General features: G+C 40.3%; 1 long non-coding RNA gene across 1 annotated transcript in view; it reads right to left on the bottom strand.

Annotated features, from left to right (window-relative positions):
* The window catches only part of LOC120396510, a 28526-nt gene extending 20006 nt beyond the window's left edge, over positions 1 to 8520 (bottom strand). Inside the window, exon 1 of the long non-coding RNA XR_005593189.1 lies at positions 8494 to 8520. This is a non-coding gene — a long non-coding RNA (uncharacterized LOC120396510). The remainder of the gene's footprint in view (positions 1 to 8493) is intronic.
* Positions 8521 to 20862: the final 12342 nt, after the last annotated feature.

Genomic DNA, 20862 nt, shown 5'->3' with positions numbered 1-20862 from the left:
TCAGACAGCTCCTATTCATGGCTTCCTGGTTTAAGGGCTGACAACTACCTATGCCGATGGGAGAGCTTCTCCCATCGACATAGGTACTTCACCTCCCTGAAGGGCAGTAGCTGTGTTGATGGGAGAAGCCGCCTGTTGACATAGCGCTGGCTACATCAGGAGTTAAGTTTGATTTTCCACATCCCTGAACAACATAGTTACATGGACATAACTTGATAGTGTAGACCAAGCATTAGTACTGGTACCAACCAAACAGTGGGCTGTGAGGTGCTGCCACTCAGGTCCTATTGGGTGATTTGCCCTCCTAAACCCATCCTCAGATGGTCCTCCCAATGTAGTTTAGCCTAAGCCTCCTATGAGAATGAAGAGGCATCAGACGTCCAGGGTCCCAGCCCTGTAGGTGCTTACATTGAGGAGCAGGTTTTAACACCTCCTTGTGTTTTTTGAACGCAGTATTGTAAGAAAAGTGATGTTCTTCAGATTTGACAACTTGGGTGTGATGACAAGACAAAAAAAACAACAACCACAAGCACCGCTGCTACCTGCAATTTGATATGAATTGTAATGTAACTGCTAGAAGACAAAATAAAAACCTTACTGTCAAGAACCAGAGAGCAAAATACTCAAACTGAAAGTTGTTTTGAGTCTATACTCTGTTTCATATTTCATTTTTACTCTTACAGGGTTTATTAAACTTCTGCTGTCTGTACACAAATATAATATTCACATCCATTCCCCTGAAGAGTAACTATACTCTGCCCATCAATTTTTGCAACAGATCAGTGACTAAATACTTAAACCATAGCATTACAGAATGTACAGTAGGATTATCCTTACAGACAGTAAGTCCAAAGCTGGAGGTCTTGATAAAAGAACTGAAGTATGTTTTCCATGAATACTTTCCATCAAATGTCAAAAGGTACAGTGGATAAACAATGTTTTTATTTTGGATAAAATGTATCACTGTGTGATGCTAGTCTGTGAATTTTTTTTTCTTATTGTATATGTTCATCAAAGAGTATGTCTACATCAGCAACTGTACACATGTCCAAGCATGAGGTTGTGGCATAATCTCCTGTTGTCCACATCTAAACCCCAGAAGCACATGTCTAAAAGTGAATGGTGAGCGAGTAACTAGCATGCCTGAGAGGTCTGATAAGCACATGCCTAAAGGCTTCAAATGTTGTCCAGCCTTTAAAGATGAAATTGAAAACTGGCAACATAGCCCCTGGAATGAACTGCCAGCAACCCCCTTTAGATACTATGATAATTTTAAATTTTGAAAAACATTAGTACATGTATCTTACCATCAGTAGTCTCTGCTCCTTCCTATTGGGATCCAAAAGTGGTCTGAGAATCAAGGATAGTCTAATAGTCACATTCCTGGAATCAGTATCAATTGTGGCCTTCTACAACAATCTTATGTTATGTGGGGGGATTTCTCAGCTTCTTGCAGAGGAAAAAAACATGATATGCTTTTCTTTGAATTGGCTACACTTTTGGTTCCTGAGAGGGAAACCATTCTGCCAGGAGGGCAAGAGCTGCACTTCAGAGACAGAAGGAGAAAGACTCTAGAAGAGTTGCTCACGAGGAACCAGGAGCAGTTTGGGTTCCTCACAGTACAGAAGGACCTGGCTCTTCATCAACTGATGAACGAGCTCATGAAGCCAGAGGCACACCCTAAGTAATGGGAGCATTCCCTGATGGATAGGCTGATAGACCTGGTGACCAAATGAGTTTGTGATCCACCTCCTGATATGGCTACTGCACCTGTCCATGAGCCACCACATTTTCGGCATCCTCTGGCTGCTGCCCAGGGTGATGCTGAGCCAGAGGACCCAATCCCCTAAGTGACCAGGAGTAGCCTGAAGGAGTCCCAGGACCACACCCTCCACTGGCATTGAAAACCTCTCACAGGGATATCGAGAAGTGTCCATCTCCCAAGCCCAGTGAAGGAGATATCCCCAAGAATAATTTTCTCTTGAAAGAAACTATTGTTTCTTTCACTTGTGTGTGGACCCTCCTTTCTAAGTATGCTGAACATAAGATGTTTTCAGGTTTGGGATTGGGCCCCACAATTCACAGCACAGGAAATTGAATGGGCTAAATGTCTAATGCCATCATACTGCAAACACTTTTCGGACTGTCCCAAATCCACCCACCCCGCAGGTTCAGAAATATAAAATATCCCAAGCAAACACAGGCAGGATGGGAAATTGCTGTTAGTGTTATGTGCACTGCAAGTTTTCAATGCTGCAGAAGTCTAGAATAAAAAAAGGGGTAGAACTAGATGAACGTCTTTATGGCCTAGTACATATGCAGAAAATAGAAACACAATTCCAGTGCCAATATAGGCAATGACCGCACCTGCCACTACCTTGTGTATGAACAACCCCTCCCCATTCCCCCCACCATCCTGAAATCTTTAAAATTTCAGTTGTAGAAGGCTCTATACAAGCCACTAAATGCAGTTAATGCCACCGATAATGGATAGTTTAAAAAAAGAATGGCTACTTATAATGACCCCAAAAGCAAATATTGATAAGATCATTAAGAGAGATTGAGTGCTCCCCATAACAGAGGTTTGTAAGTGTGAACAGTGAAGACAATAGCATTGCACAATGACCACATTACAATTTCGCTCCCACATCACAAACCCAACCCAAAGTCATTAATCCTGTTATAATTGTCTGTAATGTGTGAATTGTCACAGGAACAAACAGCTGATGACCTTTGTCTATAGGGAAACAAGACCCTCACAAAGTTATATAGCCCCACACTTATGAGACAGAGTTCCATAATGTGCTTTTCCAGCAGCTGCATAGCATGCGAAGGTGCCCCTGGACACAGGAAGATGTCACTGCCCTGCCCTTCCCCACCGCCACTGTGCCAAGATATATACACATATGGCATCTCTGATTTCCCTTGCCAACTGAGAACCAGGACCAGTGTGCATGTGGGTGGGATCCAGATGCCTGTACAGAGTTTGTAAACCAGATTTGTCCTGAGCCCACTCAGGAAGGAGGCGCTACCCTTATCCTCACACATGTTATAGAGTGCGTGGCAGGAGACAATTATAGGAAAAGTGTTTACCACACTTGCATCCAGACAAGTGCATACAAAGTGCGAACAAGATTTTAGCCTATCAAATGCTTACTCCACAACTATTCTTTAGCTACTGAGTGTTGTGTATTTGGTTGTCATGGTTTTTGTTCCTATGGCAACTGAGTTAGATTATTAGGGGATAGCCCAGCCGGTTTTGGCCGGTTGGGTGAGCTCTGTGTCTGTAAATAAAATGGTAGTTTTGTTAGCTGTCTGCTGTCTGGCCTCAAGTGATTTCTTCCTAAACCGGCTGCCCCCAAGGATATAACAAGTGGCAACGAGGGTGGGATTCCGGTGCTGCTCCAGTAACAGAAGGAAGTAGAAGTCAAGGTAAAGAACAAACAAACAAAAAAGCTGCTTGTTTGCACTGACTGTGAAAGTGAAACTAAAAATCATGGCTACTCTGACCAGGCCACTGGAACCTTTTGATGAGAATATAGAGCAGTGGCATGTGTATACTGAGCATTTTGAGCTTTTTGTTATTGCAAATGACATTACAGAAGCGAAGAAGGTACCAATATTCTTAAGTGTTGTAGGGGCTAAAACCTACTCCCTGCTACGCAGCTTACTACACCCTGTTAAGCCAGCAACTAAATCTTACAGTGACATTGTGGAAATCCTGGGGTCCCATTTTTCCTCAAAACCACTGGTAATTGCTGAAAGATATAGGTTCCACAAAAGAGACCAAAAGGAAGATGAAACAGTTGTACAATTTGTAGCAATTTTAAAAAAGCTAGCAGAACACTGTGAATTTAAGGAGATGTTAAATGATGCCCTGCGTGACAGGTTAGTGTGTGGCCTCTACAGTGAAGCTATACAGAAGCACCTACTGACAGAGGCTCAGCTTACATTACAGAAGGCTGTTGATATTGCTTTCTCCATGGAACTGGCTACAAGGGAGGCGCAATACATCGGTGCATCCCCTAGGGTGCAAAAAGTGTCACAAGAACCAACCCACAAAACTGTGCAGAGTCAAGAATGTTACCGCTGTGGTAAGCCGGGTCACCAGGCATCAGAATGCTGGTGTAAGGACCTGGTGTGTCGACACTGTGGCAAAAGGGGACACATTGAGTGTGCCTGTAAACAAAAGAAAAAGAGGCCTGTGGTCTGGCCGACAAAAAGAGGAACCCTGCATACCCTAGAGCAGACCCAGGATGATCAAAGTGACACCTCATTGCAAGAGGAAGTGCCACTGCATGTTTTGTCTTTGGCAATGGGCTCACATGAATACTGGGTAACCCCATTGTTGGATGGCAAACCTATACGCATGGAACTGGACACTGGTGCAGCCATCTCGCTGGTCTCCGAGACTGTGTATAAAGAAAAGCTACAGCATCTTCCGCTTAAGGCAACAAAAACTGTTCTGAAGACGTATATGGGAGAAGCTGTGCCCATGTTGGGCACTACTGATGTTAAGGTGGAGCTCAATGGACAGGCGGCTAAATTGCCACTGTTTGTGGTGAGAGGTAACTACCCAGCCTTAATGGGTAGGTCTTGGCTTGGGAAGATTCAACTGAACTGGGCAGAAGTGCACCGGATGACTAAAGAAGAAACCAGTCTAACCCCTATACTAAGGAAACATGCTGCTGTTTTTGGAGATGATTTGGGAAGTATGAAGGGAATCACTGTGACATTGAACATTAAACCTGACAGTCCACCAAAATATCTGAAAGCCCGAACTGTGCCATATGCCATCAGGCCGAAAGTCGAAGCGGACCTGGAGTGCCTGGTCACCAATGGAGTCCTAATACCAGTTACCCATAGCTCATGGGCCACTCCTATCATTCCAATAGTGAAGAAAGATGGCTCTCTCCGGATTTGCGGTGATTTTAAAGTCATTGTCAACCCAGTGTTGTGTGCAGAGCAATACCCGCTTCCCCGCATTGATGACCTCTTCGCAGGCCTGGCTGGGGGACAAAAGTTCAGTAAGATTGATCTGAGTCAAGCATATTTACAGATGCACGTCGATGAAAAGTCCCAAGAGCTGTTGACTATTGTGACTCATAAGGGGCTTTATCGATACTGTCGCCTACCCTTTGGAATAACGTCTGCTCCCGCCCTGTTCCAGAGGGCTATGGACCAGATCTTGTGTGGCTTGTCAGGAGTTCAGTGCTATCTGGATGATATCCTGGTCACTGGAAGAAATGAAGAGGATCACTTAAAGAATTTAGAGGCTACCCTACAAAGACTGGAAGAGTATGGCCTACGAGTTCGCAAAGACAAGTGTGAATTCTTCAAGCCCTCTGTTGAATATTTGGGACACATCATTGATTCTGCAGGTCTTCATAAGGCCCCTGTAAAAGTTAAAGCTATTGTGGAGGCTCCCCCACCTCGAAATGTAAGCCAGCTGCGCTCGTTTCTAGGACTACTGAACTATTATGGAAAGTTCATCTCACAGTTAGCCACACTGCTAAAACCACTTCATAAGCTCCTTGGGCAGAACAAGGCCTGGAAGTGGACTGGAGCCTGTGATGTTGCATTTAACAAAGCTAAGGATGCATTACTAAATTCTGAAGTTCTAACGCACTTTGATCCATCCTTACCCCACAATTGGCCTGCGATTCCTCCCCTTATGGAGTGGGAGCAGTCGTGTCACACATTATGACTTCGGGAGAAGAGAGACCTATTGCTTTTGCTTCACGCACTCTAAGCAAAGCAGAAACTAACTACGCCCAAATCGAACGTGAGGCATTAGGAATTGTTTTTGGAATTCGGAAGTTTCATCAGTACCTGTTTGGGCGAAAGTTTACTCTTCTCACAGACCATCGACCTCTGACGTCAATTTTTGGACCCTACACAGGCATTCCCCCATTAGCTGCTAGTCGTATGCAACATTGGGTATTGTTACTTTCAGCACACACATATGAAATCAAATATCGGAAATCCACTCTGCACGGCAATGCAGATGGCCTCTCAAGGTTGCCTTTGCCGGTCAAACATCAAGATAGTGCCCAAAAGGAAATCTTCTACTTTGAACAGGTAGAGAATACACCCATCACTGCTACTCAGATAAAGAAGGCAACTCGCATTGACCCAGTATTGTCCCAAGTTATGGACCTGGTGATGCATGGAAAATCTCGACAAACCTCTCCGGTGTCACCCGACCTTGTTACCTACATGTCCAGGAGGACTGAGTTATCGGTCCAATCTGGTTGTTTGTTGTGGGGGAGACGTGTCATTATTCCACCACCACTGAGATCACAGATGTTAGAACAGCTACATTCCGGTCACTGTGGAATAGTGCGCATGAAGGAAATTGCACAAAGCTATTTTTGGTGGCCTGGATTGGACAGTGCTATTGAAGAGAAGGCAAAAGCTTGTATGTCATGTCAGGGTGTGAGGAATGCACCCCAGTGGGCACCCCTACACCCATGGGACTGGCCTGAAAACCCATGGCAACGTATTCACATTGACTTCACTGGCCCCCTTGAAGGAAGCATGTTCTTGGTGGCAGTAGATGCCCATTCTAAATGGCCAGAAGTCTCTATAATGCAGTCCACCATTGCAGAGAGTACTATCCAAAAACTACGAGGACTCTTTAGTCGTTTTGGTCTGCCAGAACAACTTGTGAGCGACAACGGACCGCAGTTCATCTCTCAGGACACATCTGCAGTTGAGTGGTCTGACTTCACCACTTCTGGTGAGACACCGAATCACAAATCACCTGTTTCTGACTGTTCTCCTCCATTACTGCTGGCGGCTGAGAAACCCCTTTGCCCAGCACGATCCAGTTTGTTCTGAATCAGTGATCTGTCTTTTTCTTTATTTATTTCTCCCGCAATTTTTGTATCATCTCCAAACTTTATCAGTGATGATTTTATGTTTTGTTCCAGGTCATTGACAAAAATGTTAAATAGCGTAGGACAAAGAACCAAACCCAGCTGGACCCCACTGGAAACACATCCACTTGATGAGAATTCCCTGTTTACAATTACATTTGAAATCTATTAGTTAACGAGTTTTTAATCCATTTAATATGTGCCATATTAATTTTATATTGCTCTAGGTTTTTTTTAATTAAAAAAAAAATTGGTCCTGTGGCACCAAATCTAATTCCTAACAGAAATCTAAGTATCATACATCAACATTCTTAACTTTATCAGCCAAATTTGTAATCTCATAAAAAAAATCGTTAGTTTGAAAGCTCTATTTTCCATAAACCCACGTTGTTTTGTATTAATTACATTACCTCATTTAATTCTTTATTAACTGATTCCTGTATCAGCTGCTTCGTTTTAGCCTATAATTATCTGGGCCATCCTGTTTACCTTTTTTAAAAATTGGCATACCATTAGCTTTCTTCTAGTCTTCTGTTACTACTCAGTGCTCCAAGACTTATTGAAAATCAGCATTAACAGTCTAGCAAGCTCTTCAGCCAGCTCTTTTTAAAAATGCCTGGATGCAAGTTATCTTGACCTGCTGATTTAACATTGATATTAGGGTATGGTTTTATGAACCAAATTAGGAGTGTGTAGGTGGAATCCCCCAAAATAACACTCAACACAGACACACTGTAAGGAACAATATAATTTCGCACTGTTCAAAACAATATTATTTCTGGGGGGAAAAGTCCCATTCTTCTCCCTTCTAGTACAATCCTAATCTCTTCAGTAGCTTGGCATTATGATCCTTTCCAGTGTTTCCCACCTTGGCATTCATGAATCTGCCTTCGTGGTTCACTAAGCCTTGAAGAACAAGTGAATAGCAACATTTTGGTTCACATTCTCACTTGCACTTTTTGGTGGACAAAGTATTGGGTGAAATCAATGGCCTCTGAATACTTTGGAAACCCTATACTCTGAAATCTAGCTTTTATTTCTGGAACTTTTCATATGACAACCACCCATCGGTAGATCAGTGTTAACTGCCTTGTGAATCTACGCAAGCATAACACTGACAGTGGACTTTCCAACCAACCATATTAAACTATGTGCACCAGTGTAGGCATTGTCAAAGTTAGATTCCATTAGCTGGTGTCAGCTGCGCTGAAATGGCAGAACTTAAAACTAAAACTGGTTCTGACAGAAATGTACAAATGAACCACAGTTTTTGAATTCTCACTTTTAAAGGAACAAAGTCTACTTTCAGTTAAACTGATTAGGCTACAATATATCCACTGACTTCCATAGAGTTACTCTAGATTTATCGTGGTTTAAATTAGTAGAGGATTTTCAATGTTTTCATGTTTTTGAATATAATGTATTCTCTTCTTCTGAGTTAACAGTTCACTAACTACATACATTTTTCCCCTATATCTGAGAAATATTTGGGATTAAGTTGCTGTCTATGGGAAGGCTGAAAATGATGTCCTCTACTAATTATTGCCTTATTTTCAAATTGGATTCACATTTGATATTGCAGAGAGTGAGTATACCTGGTGTGAAGCATTACCTGACAGAGATAGCTTCTGATTTCCTAAGTGACCATCCAAAATAGATAGAGAAGATGGACTGACAATACTGGATAGCACATTTCAGTAAGCGAAGATCTGTTTAACATCTTTCTTTTCTTTTGATGTTTGCTCTTATCTTATGTTGGCAAAAGAAGCTCAATTCATTGAAGTTAACAAGAAAGGATAAGGGATGACTTGATCACAGTGTGTAAGTACCTACAGGGGAACAAAAATGTGATTTTAGGCACAACAAGATCCAGTGACTGGAAGTTGAAGCTAGGCAAATCGAGACTGGAAATGAGGCATAAATGTTTAACAGCGAGGATAATTAACCACTGGAACAACTGACCAAGGGTTGTGGTGGATTTCCCATCACAAGCAATTGTTCAATCAAGATTTGACATTTTTCTAAAAGATGTTCTCTAGTTCAAACAGGAGTCAGTTCAGGGAAGTCCTATGGCCTGTGTTATACAGGAGATCATACAATATCACAGTTGTCAGAAAAGATGATAATGGTCCCTTCTGGCCTTATAATCTATGAATAGACAGCAAGAGCTACACCGAGAGTCAAATCCTGCCTCACACAATGCTGCATTGTTGTTAAGCCTCTATTTTGACTCAAAGGGGCTCACAGTCTAATGGACCTGATTCAATGGGCCTGATGTTTAGGTTGTGTAAAACATCCTTTGCCCCTAAATTAATATCTGAGAAATGAGGGGGAAGAAAAGGGAGAGGAGGAAGATATGACAAGTGAAGCAGCTGAATTTGCTAAAGGTATGGATCTTAAATATAGATTTATTAAGAATTAATACAATAAAAGTAATAATAAAGCTAGCTCTAAATACATCAATGCACTATGGCAGCATTTGAAGGCCAAGGAAATATGAACTAACACAATGTTTTATTGTAGTGAAGCACTGAGTTTCTCATAGGGAAAGCAGAGAAATGTGAATCAAATGGAACTGCTATGTGATGGACACAAAAGTGGCTAAATTGAGAACAAAGAATAATTATGAATGGCTAAGTGTCATGCTGGGAAAAGATGTTATGTAAAGTCCTGCAGGCATCTGTTCTGGTTTTGAAAGTGTTCAATATACACATCTGAGTGGTTGGGAGGGAGGAATGGAGAATCTACTAATTAAATCTGGGGAGATATGTAGCTGAGATGAGGAGAGGACACTTTAGAGGAGATTAAATTGCTGTGTGCTATGCTCTTGATAAATTGGAGCAGCGCTGGAAATCAGTAAATTGAGATTCAATAAAAAACAACATACAGTGATTCTGGAATAATTAAATGCATGTATATAGAATGAGCAATAGGCAGAACTAAAACTGAAAGGAGGAGGGGTGATAGCATATGATAATCTGAATAGGAGGTTGCAATGTGATCCTTTCTTATTTTAACTGAGTGGGTTAAAAGCAGATTCATATGAAAAACAGACAATGGGCCTGATCACACATTCCCACAGGAAAACTGTAGGAAAGAACCTTTAGGAGGAAATTTCACAAGGTTTTCCTTCCAGAGTTTCTTCCATATTCTTCCATCAAAAGAAAATGGTTTGAAAAATCAAGGATCCAGCACCCAAACTTCAAAGATACTTCAAGATCCATATAGATCTGAGGACAACCACTGAAGTTATCAGCTCAGTGGTTCTGTACCTCCATACTGCCTCCTTGATGCGGCAAACATTAATTGGGGCACCCCTCATCCATCCTTACAGAATTTTCCCCCCCATCAGCATGGGAAGATGTCTGTTGGCACGACACTTCCTGCAAGAAGCCACTCCTCCTCTCTCCATTGGGCCCTTTCAAACCTTGCACCTTTGAGAGGACAATTTATTCTACTGTAAACATCTAGCTTGGGGTTGCAAGTTGGCCTTTACTTGGCATTTTTTAAATTGTCTTTAGACTATCAAATTTTCTTTCAGATCTTCAGGGGCTTTTATGCAACTATTTGCCAAAATGTTAATTTACGTTTTTGTAACCCTGTTTATCTATCTAACCTAGCTATGCAATTTTCACATTATTTCCTCTTCTATATTTTACATATGCCCATGTCTTGGAAAGACAACAGAATTTGCAGATATGCTTTAAGTAAACACTAATATAGATTGACAAATTGTTTCCAACAGTAGCATAACAATTTCCTTGTGAAATATAGAAATGAGGTTGAAATTAGAAATCTAGGTAGGAATTATATAATTTAAATGTCAGTAATGATTTATTTTCTGAAAAAATGAATGTAAATCTTTGTCTTTACAAACATATCATTAAATGTTACTGGTAGCTAGTTTCTCATGAGTAACTGGATAATTAGAAAGATTTGCTGTGTACATAGAAAAATAACTTTTGTACGTAAATTCCCTCAGCAGGATTTATTTTAATAAAAGAATCAGATTGAAAATAAATACCTTCTTTTTATAGCACAATTACTGCCAATGATATATTACTGCAGTGAACTGTCTAATTTCTTTTTAGTCTAACATCGTATTTCATTGCATATTCTTTCTATTTAATATGCATAGTGCTGAAGTGCTGTTCAGTGCAGGAAAAATTGTTCATTGTTTGTTACTAATCATTAGTTTGGACTTTTTAATAACACAGTTTAGATGTGCTTAAGTTATGAAAATTATTAACTTTGAAGCTTAGAGAATGATGGCTCATGAGGAGGGGTCTTGGGTTGCCTTGTGTTTAACACGGTGATGACACCCAGCTCTGTGGCTCCATCTCATCTGATCTGGCTGATAGGGTGGAACAGTCATCTGCATGACATCAAGATTTAATGAGAGCTACAGTGAGTGCACTTAAAAATTAATTCAAGTTGTAGAGATATTACTAGTTCTAGCGGTATCCCTCATTTTAAGTACAGGAAATAGCTTTGAAACCTCTACTATCACTGACACCACAACGAGCTTCTTAAATACTCCTCTAGTAACTGCCTGAGGATCAGTTCTTACAGGGTTGAGGTTGATAATTTAACAGAAGCAAAGTTGTCAAAGACAATGGGTCAGATTCTGTGCTTTGTCTCTAAGAGGTGGAGCACAGATCTCAACCCCTGCTCTCCTTAGGCTCCAAGGTGGCTTAAATCAACTTTGCACCATCCCAGTCCTGGGCTGCTCCATGGCCCCTGGAATAAGTTAGACAGATCCAGGTGCCTGTCTAAAAGGTATGCCGACACACTCCTTTTAGCAGCATATAGAGTGTATACACTACATGTCTCCTTAGCACTGGTAAAATAGCAGTGTGGACTCTGAGGCTCTGCTTAGATAGGTAGAGTAATGATACGCCTGAACCCTTGGGGTATGTACCCAGATATGTTCCATACATAGCTTTCTATTTACCAAAGCAGTGCCTCCCTTATCTACGCTACTACTTTTAGCAGTGTAATCTTCCATTGTCTCCCTGCTACTGGAATCTGCCATGGGCAAAAAAATAAAGATAAAAAGCAGATGGTGGGAACCATATAAATGTTTGGGAACCACTGGGCTACACCACTGCCTAGAATCTCTGCAGTACTGCACAATGCAACCTGACTCCAACATACCCCTCCCACCTATACCCCTGCCCTGGCCTACCCCCTATGCTAGGGCTTGTGAGAGCATCCCTGAAGGACAGACACACTGCTGTCTTCCACAGTGTCCATTCTGGAGGAATCCTGTCCTAGCCAGATCTGGAGATTTGGACCCTTTTACACCACTTTGGCTCTTTTTACCAGGAATAAAGATAAAAAAGCTGGAACTCTGGGGAGTTCATTCTATATCTGCATCTCTGATTGAGGAGGTGTGATATTATGAATGTAATTTAATATCTCATTGAAAGGTGACAGGGTCAAAAAGAGTTAATTAACTCACAGACTGACCTGACCCATGGCCGAACTTTAGAGACTGGTTAGGGAAATATTTTAAATGAAGAGCTTTGAAATGCAAGCCTGCATTGTTAGAGATAGAAGGGTAGCTGTTTGCTCAAGTCTTGTGATGTAAGCAAACAATTCTTGTCTTTTACTATAGCTTTGATTCAAAGATAAAAAAAGGAGTATTAACATTTAGGAAGACACTTGAGTGAAATAGTATTATTGTCTATATGTCTCTTTGAAGGTTGTGGTAACCTGTATCTGAACTGTTTCATGGATAAATTATCCTGTGCTAATTGCCATGATGTTTAGGAGAAGGAAAGTTAAGCCTATTGTTTTCTCAGGCCAAAAGGCTGCAGGAAATGTATAAGAACCCTGGGACAGGATCCTTCTTCATATCAGATCTGCTTTGGGTTTCAAGAGGAGGAAACCTTAATCCACAAGAACTGAGATCCCCAGTCACTGACTGGAATCACCCTGAATATGGACATGGGACTATAATCTATGGACTATATCTAAAAGGACTTTTGGCAGCCACAATCTTATCTCTGCTATGTATCTGAACCTCAAGAATTGAATTCAAGTCTGTATGTATTTTGATCTTTTAGCCTACACTCTCTCTCTTTTCTTTTTTAATAAATTTTAGCTTAGTTAATAAGAATTGACTATTAGCGTGTATTTTGGGTAAGAATAAGTTATCATTTGGTCTGGGACTTGGTCCTTTGGGATCAGGAGAACCTTTTCTTTTATATGATGAAATAAGATTTTCAGAATTTATCATCATATGTTTGACATGCGTGTCTTGATGGAGGCCTGAGGCTGGGTACTTTAATGGAACTGCATTGTTTGGACTTCTAAGCAACCAGTGAGGTACTATAGAAGCTGTTTTGTGCTGGCTTGGTAAATCTAAGTATTGGAATATCCACTGGCTTTGGGGGTTTGTCTGCCCCGTTCTGTTTGCAGTTCACCCTAATTGAGTGACCTCAGCTGGCTCCCACAGGCAACATCGCCACAAGAGGTGCTTCTGACATTTATTACATGTTTGAAATTTCAGGACTTGTTACAACTTGGGCTTCTCCTGGACACTGGGGTCACAGACATATCAGGAACACTTTTTCTCATGCTCCAATACGTCTGTTGGTCTATAAGGTACCACAGGACTCTTTGTCGCTTTTTCTCATTGACACCTTTGTTCAGATGCTTTCCTTGCCACAGTTATCCATCCATCCATCTTAGCATTTTCAACAATAGCATTCATCCCTATAGTATCTAAGCATTATCCATACCTTGACTAGATCACTCTAATAACACAGAGAGCACATTACATATATATTGTGTCATCTGTACTGGCAGCTTATTAGTTTCTAGGTTTTCAACAGAGATGAAGCATGAAAAATTCCAGCCCCCCGATGGGCTTTTTTTAGAAAGTTATGAATAAGTGAAGGTTTTGGATTCTATATTGGAAATACTTCATATTAGTGTCACTGCCAGTGACTGCTAAATAATTATAACACCATAATTTACAGATTCAAAATTATGTCTTAAGCAAGACTCTTAAGAGTTTATTTTGTCAATCAATTCGACATGGCTTATTTACACATCATTGTTCAAAGACCTGAGATTTACTATAATTTTTATTTTTCATCTTTGAATACCCACATTAAAAATAATTGCTTTGGAGAAAACACTTTAAAATCTTAGTCATTATTTACATTGTTGCATAGATGCTGAAACAAAAGTACTGGCATATAGCATTAAAATAGATCGCTTCTTCTTCACCAGATTCATTATAAGGATAAAGATAAGTAGTTCACTGTAAGGATTTCATCAGAAAAGCCAGCCCACTAAAAGCATATATTTTTAACATGAGTTCGTGTGTGTTTGAAATGCAGGGTCAATTTGCACACGCTGTTTTTCTAGAATCTCTGAAAAAAATACTATATTTTCTGTAGGTCAAATCCTGTCCCTAGCAGCCATCCTGTGTAATCAGGTTGTGCATTTGGGAGATCTATGATGGTGGGGAGCCAGAGCTCAGATATCATTGTGATAGGTGCTGTATAAGCAACTCAGGCCAGATTTTTTAAAGGTATTTAGGCACCTAAAGATGCAGAGAATTGCCTAATGGGATTTTCAAAAGCTCTTAAGTATCTAAACTGGCCTGCTCTTACAAAGGTTCTTCACAGCCAAATACAAGATGTCCAGTCTCCACTGAATTTCAGTCTGCAGCATGCAGGAAGTGTGGCCAGTTTATAAGGCTTCCCACACCCTGCACTACTCTACAGTGCAGAACCATGCTGGTTCCAATGGGGACAGGGCCCTCCCTTCGATTGTGAACAAACTATGAAGTGTTACAAACCTTTGGTTCTGTATTCTAGGCTTGCTAACAGTCATTTAGAATCCACTCTAATGCTGGAAATGAGTTAAACTGAGTGAGCATATTTTTAAAGCACGTTGTCTGCTTCAATAACTCTACTTCAAAACTGACTTTTTGTAAAGGATATTGGAGTTAAAAGCTTTCATTGAGTTAATATCAGTTTCAGTCTTTGACAGGAGACAAAAATTTAGACATTATTCCAAACAGCGATCACGCCCTCATTGTGATAGATTCTGTTCATGGATATAACCAATAAGACAATCCCTGCTTTAAAGAATTTACAATCTAAGGCCTCTCAAACCTTACCATGTGCTTAATTTTGTGCATTGTGAGTAGTCAATGGGAGTAAAATTAAGCATGCATATAAGTCTCTGCAGGATCTAAGTGTATAAGAAAAAAACAACAGGCAGTTGCAATAAACAGATGAAGCAAGTACAAGGTAACAGTAAGACAAGTAAATGAAGTGTAATAATCAGTAGTAAGAGCACACCACCTGCCTAGACTTTCGCAGAATTGTATGGCTATTATATCATGATTTTAAGGAAGCATTTTAAGGAAGATGATGTAGTGGTTTAACAGATTTTTTACTTGGAGGTCCTTCCAGGCAAAGGGGGCTGCATGCAAGGAAGCACAGCCATGCTTTTTGGAAAAAAATGACAAATGGTCAGTCAAGACCCTCTGGCGGCAGCCTCGCTGTCCTCCTTCTCTCCCCTCCGCTGTCTGTTTCCCTGGGCCGCTTCCCCTACAGCCCCTTGCACCCGCTAGGCCCTTCTATTAGTTACATGGCTAGATGGCTCCTACAAATTCTGAGCATGCAAACCTCTCATGCTAAGAGGTCCTCTCGAAGAGGATGCCGCCGAGCAGGAAGCAACGCGGGTCCAGAGATGCCAATGGAGGGCGGAAAGACGGACGGAACACCACCAGGAGGGGGCGCTCCTCCGGACAGCGCTAATTCCCGGAGTCACCAGCAGGAGGAGCCAGGTGGTGAGTCCCACCCCATTAGATTCAGGCTGCAGATTGCTGGAAAAAAAATAAAAAATACAGGCTCATGCAGGCTGTTAGTTTCAAGCATTACTAAAAATGCATAGTTGTAATTAGGCAGGTTTGTTCTCTTCTTCCCAGGCTGTGCCATTGCTGTCTGCCTGGATTTACACTGTATTAGGTTTTTCCCAGTTTCAGCTGTTCTCAGTTACGTAACTGTTTTCTCTAGTTCAAATGATCATTTCAAGGACAAGCTGTAACTTAATTGTATATGGGATGTGAAAGTCTCTGTAAAGCATATGATATTGCCCCAATCCATTTTTATAACCACTGCATTTCTGAGGCTAAAATTGAAAGAAGCAAAGTAACATCCAGACAAAATATTATTTATTATCCTCAAATATGGTCTGTGCTCTTGGAGCAAAGGCTTGGATTGCTCCTTTTTTTAGATGTATCGGTTTGACTTCCCTATCCTTACTGTGCTTGTAAGATAAAGTATTGTCTCAATTCATGTATTCAGTTTGGGGTTTTTTCAATATGTCTAATAAACCCTGAGCACTAGAGCTCTGCAAAACTCAATGGATTTGTTTTTTGGGGAATTCATGGAAACAATTTTTCAAGTTTTACTTTGAGTTCACTGCCACACATGCATGCACTCCACCCCTGCCCGTGAGTCTTGGTTTGCATTTTGGCTTCAAATGAAACAGTTTTAAAGTGAAAGTTATTTGTAACTATTTGTAGCCGTTTTTTTTTTTAAAAATCCCAGTTTAATCACGCAAAGCCAAAACATTTTGTATGATTTATAACAAAAACGATAAACTCAACCAGGTTCACGTGATTTATAACCTATATCACTTCAGCCAAAGCTTCTCTAAAAGGTTTATAAACCTCAGCAAATTTGGGCCAAAACCTAGGATTATAAGAAACGCTTTGCACAACTTTTGTTAAGAGCTATATTATTTGACTGGGATTTCCAAAAGCATTTAGTATTAGCCTAACTCTGCTCCCAGCTATGACAGAAGAGTCAGTGGTAAACTCACATTAACTTCATTGGGAGAGTTGTTAGGTCAATACAGGGCACTTCTGAAAATCCCCTTTTATGTTTAACCAGAAATTGGGTGTGATTCCCCAGTGCTTTGCTCCTTCTGTAGTCATTTATGCCTGTGCAAAGTGGGTGTAAATAAAACAGCTGTAGAAGGTACCAGGCAATCAGGTGTTCTGTCTTTTAGCCATTTTTTGATATTTCATATGTGTCTTTTTGCTATTCACATTCTTATAAGCTCTCAAGTCTCCCTGTTGCTGCTTTTCTGATTTCAGCTCTTGCGTTTATTTAAAAATGAAAGTTGCAAAACTGAAGTGTATTTTTAACTGAGAGTTCGTTTTAATTCAGGGATAGTTTTTAAGCCCACACAGTAGCTTAGTTTTTCAGCTCAAACATTTAATCTTTCTTAAAGGTGCAGTAGTACAATTTGATATATGGAAACTGCAAAAAGCTTTCTTTAGAAGAACCATTACATCCTACTGTGAAGTCAAAAGAAAAGCCTCGAACAAATTTCTGACTTTAATATAGAATTGCCATGCTGAAAGGAAGAATTCTCTGGAGCACACGATTGAGTAGAAAGCTGTTAAATCCACATATAATCAGAGACTTATTGAACAAGTCATTTTTGTTCTTGTTTTTGTGCCAAGGAAAGGATTTCTGAAAAGGGGTAAAAGGTTCAGATAATGCTAGGCACAATGTTTAGGGAATGTAATTCAGGACCCTTAGGTAATTCCAGCAGCTAAATCCAGTTGGCAGAAAAGATCTTTTGGCACCAGTCAGATTAGCTGAATTGCCTCACTGCATTCACTGAAAACTGAGAGACATTGGACTCTCAATTAACTTTCCAGATTTAAGGCCAGAACTATAGAAAGTAAACCCTGACCAGGGAATCAGTAAAGTTACTAAGAGCCTAAGAAGCTGAAGGTCTTCTCAGAGTTTGGGGAAATGATATAAATCTCAGTGACCCATTGTTCAAATATTAGATATATGTATTGCTATAACCCTTAATATATTTTGTCACTTTAATCTTGGTAAGTACAGATGCAGAGGTTAATATTCTGTCACAGTGCTCTGTAACTCCTCTACACGAAGAGTCACAATTTTCTGACAAATTAGAACTGCTAAAGTATCCAGGAAAACAATAACACCCCCAACACACCAGCCCCCAAGAAACATGATTTTTACAAGCTTCATTCTATCAGCCACCACAGTCAAGAAGATTTGATTGTCCTTTACATTTTTACAATGCTTTTTGTGTTGGCAAGAAGGAATTTTCTTTGGCCGATGCTTCAGCAAGTGCGTACATCACACGCATGCACACAAACCAAAAAGAAACTTTGCTGTTGCAGCTGTCAATTGACAAAATAGATTTTTTCCCCCCTATACAGTCATTGACAAATGATTACGCATTCTAGTCTACGGAAACTTGGAGACCCCTTTCTCAGCTAACTCTTACTGCAGTCAACAGTCTGATGCTCTTTTCTTTCAAAGACTTGGCTTGAACTGAACACTTTCATGTATTAAAATAAATCCTTGATTCCTGTCTTTGTGATACCATTTGCAGTTCACCTATGTTTTTGTTCCTTTTATTGCTATTTCTCTGTCTTTTCCTTGATATGCTGAGCCACATGAAGGAGTCCACACGTGGGGAAAAATACCCATTGATTGCAAGATGTAGCTAATTTTTATGGTGTGATCCAGCTCCCATTGAAGTATTTACATTGATTTCAAGGGGAGCTAGATCAGGAATCTTTCCTTCCATTTCCATGAGAGATGGACACTGTGAGGCAGATGCTCAGCTGATGAAGCTGCATTGAAGTCAGTGGTGGAACTATGACAGTTTACACTAGCCGAGGATCTGCCCCTGTATCTGTCTGATACGCTATGACTGAAGAGTTCTCCAATATGCATTGTGAACCTTTTACCATTGAGGATATTTTTACCTTACTGTGTATAGCTCATGCTTGCAAACTGACGGTATAAGCTACATACAAAATAGTTACATTAATGTTTTTGCATGAATACAAAGGAAACAAGAAAGGTGAAGATATTGATCTCATGGCATGCTTACCACTGCTACCTGTGATTTCACATCCTCCAGCTATATAAGGTCGATTCATACCTCAGGGAAATTTCTCATGTAGATATGTCAGTAATATTTTAAGCTCTGAGCCTTTCCGTCCCCCTTTTCACAGTTGTCTATTCTGCTGTCGGCCCATTCAAACTCCTCTGCTGAAGCAGGGGGTGGAGGGAAGCATTATGCTCTTCAGGGCCAAGACTGTTTCTTTATGTGTTTATAGAGCACCTAGCAAAATGAGGCATGTCCTCTAGATGCTATCATAATACAAGGAGTAAGTGATGCTAATAAAAACTTATACTGCATATATATTTAATATTGTTAGGGCAATATTGTCAGCTGCACAGCTGAAAGGACAAAAAGTCAGAAAATGCAGAAGTAGCAATATTATGTCAGCCTTGTTGCGTATCCTGTATGTTGTTACACATTTAACAAGAAATATACAATCATGCATATATGCAACGTGGATGAGTTCATGTTTCTTTTGAAACCTAAGGGCACAGTCCTACACTAAATCAATAGCAGCTACCTTGTCCTCTTTTTTTTGGTTCAACTATCCATTGTGTCGTAGTATATGCTTAGATTTTAAATATGTTGGGGGAAGGGCTGTTTTCCTATCATATATATTTATGTTGCCTAGCACAATGGAGCAGCCCCCCAAGCATAGATTGGTACCTCTAGGCATTACCACAATGTAAATAATGAGAAAAAAATAAGTAGCACTGGGTTATTAACTTTTGCATTTCCTGACTTTGTGATTTTTGGCTGTGCAGATTTCATGAGGCATTAGCACCGCTTTCTAACCTAAGTTTTCAAGGTGTTTTTAAAGAAAAACAAAACAGGCATGGTGGAAAAGAGAAATAATTGATCTATTAATCTTGAAGGGCTCACAAACCCAGAAGAACTTGTCGGATCCTTAAAGCTCTTCAACTTTTGAGCTTACAAATTCTGCCAGCTTCTGGAGATTGTAATCTTCTTGCCATGCATGTATTTATTCATGCAGCTTGTGGAGTTTATAAACTTCTTGCTCTTGAAGATAGAGAAGCACAGCTTGTAAATTTCCACAAACCAAGTAGCGTAAATCACATTTAACTATCTGTACACTCATGTGGAGTGCATCTGTATTTAAATGTGCATCTGTATATTTAAAGATATTTCATACAGTGCATGAGCAAAGATGATCCCAGACAAGAACTCTGGATCTGAACACCTGTGAACTTTGATTTAGCTATTTGAGGTAGCTGACTACAGCTCAAGCTATGAAGATTGTATTGTAAGGTAACAGTACTAGAACATTCCTGAAAAAGAATAGTAGGCTGCCTTTTCTTTTTAGGTTTAGGTAACTTCTTATTCAGCTAATTGATGCCTGTTCCAAATTTGCTAGGGCAGGTTAAGCACCAGTAGCATAAAAACACCCCAACTTAGTGAGTGCCCATGTGTACTGACTATTTGAATTATTTCTGGGTAGCTTAACGCATATTTATTTTCTTCCTCTCAATGAGTTGCTTTTTCCCCTTTGCAACACTCTAACTAAAAGCAACTTGCTGTCATAGGATGTCAAAAAGCTTTCTGTGGTGGGTTTATTAGTTAAATAAAGCCATCAACCTTCTGTTGACTGATTGTAATGGCAGTTCAGTTTGAACATTACTGAGCACAGCTACTCCAAAGGAGGAGACAAATACGTCAATTTTGTTTTCTCCTCTCATCATTTTAAAAGTATGGCTCCCTTGAGAGAAGAGAAAGAAATGTGGTAGGAATGGTTAGCAGTGTCATGTCATTCCTCATGATACCAATGCCCCATTGCCATGCTTTACAAGCCTCATAATACAACAAATTTAACATATATTTAAAAAGGCAAATTATAGGCAGGAAAAAATGATTCTGATATGTTGGGGAGGTGCTTGTTACCCAGGGTTCTTTCAACCCGAAGCTCTTGGTAACGTTTACTCTGTGCGAGGTGGTGTTAGGAAATAAATCAGGGACAGAAATGGCGGTCCAACTGATAGATGCCTGGCACAAACAGGACAACACAAGAGTGCTTTCA

The sequence above is a fragment of the Mauremys reevesii genome, linkage group 2 (assembly GCF_016161935.1).
Source record: "Mauremys reevesii isolate NIE-2019 linkage group 2, ASM1616193v1, whole genome shotgun sequence".
NCBI classification, from domain to species: domain Eukaryota; kingdom Metazoa; phylum Chordata; order Testudines; family Geoemydidae; genus Mauremys; species Mauremys reevesii.
The sequence above is the reverse complement of the archived record's forward strand: the minus strand, read 5'-3'. Positions and strand labels throughout refer to the sequence as shown.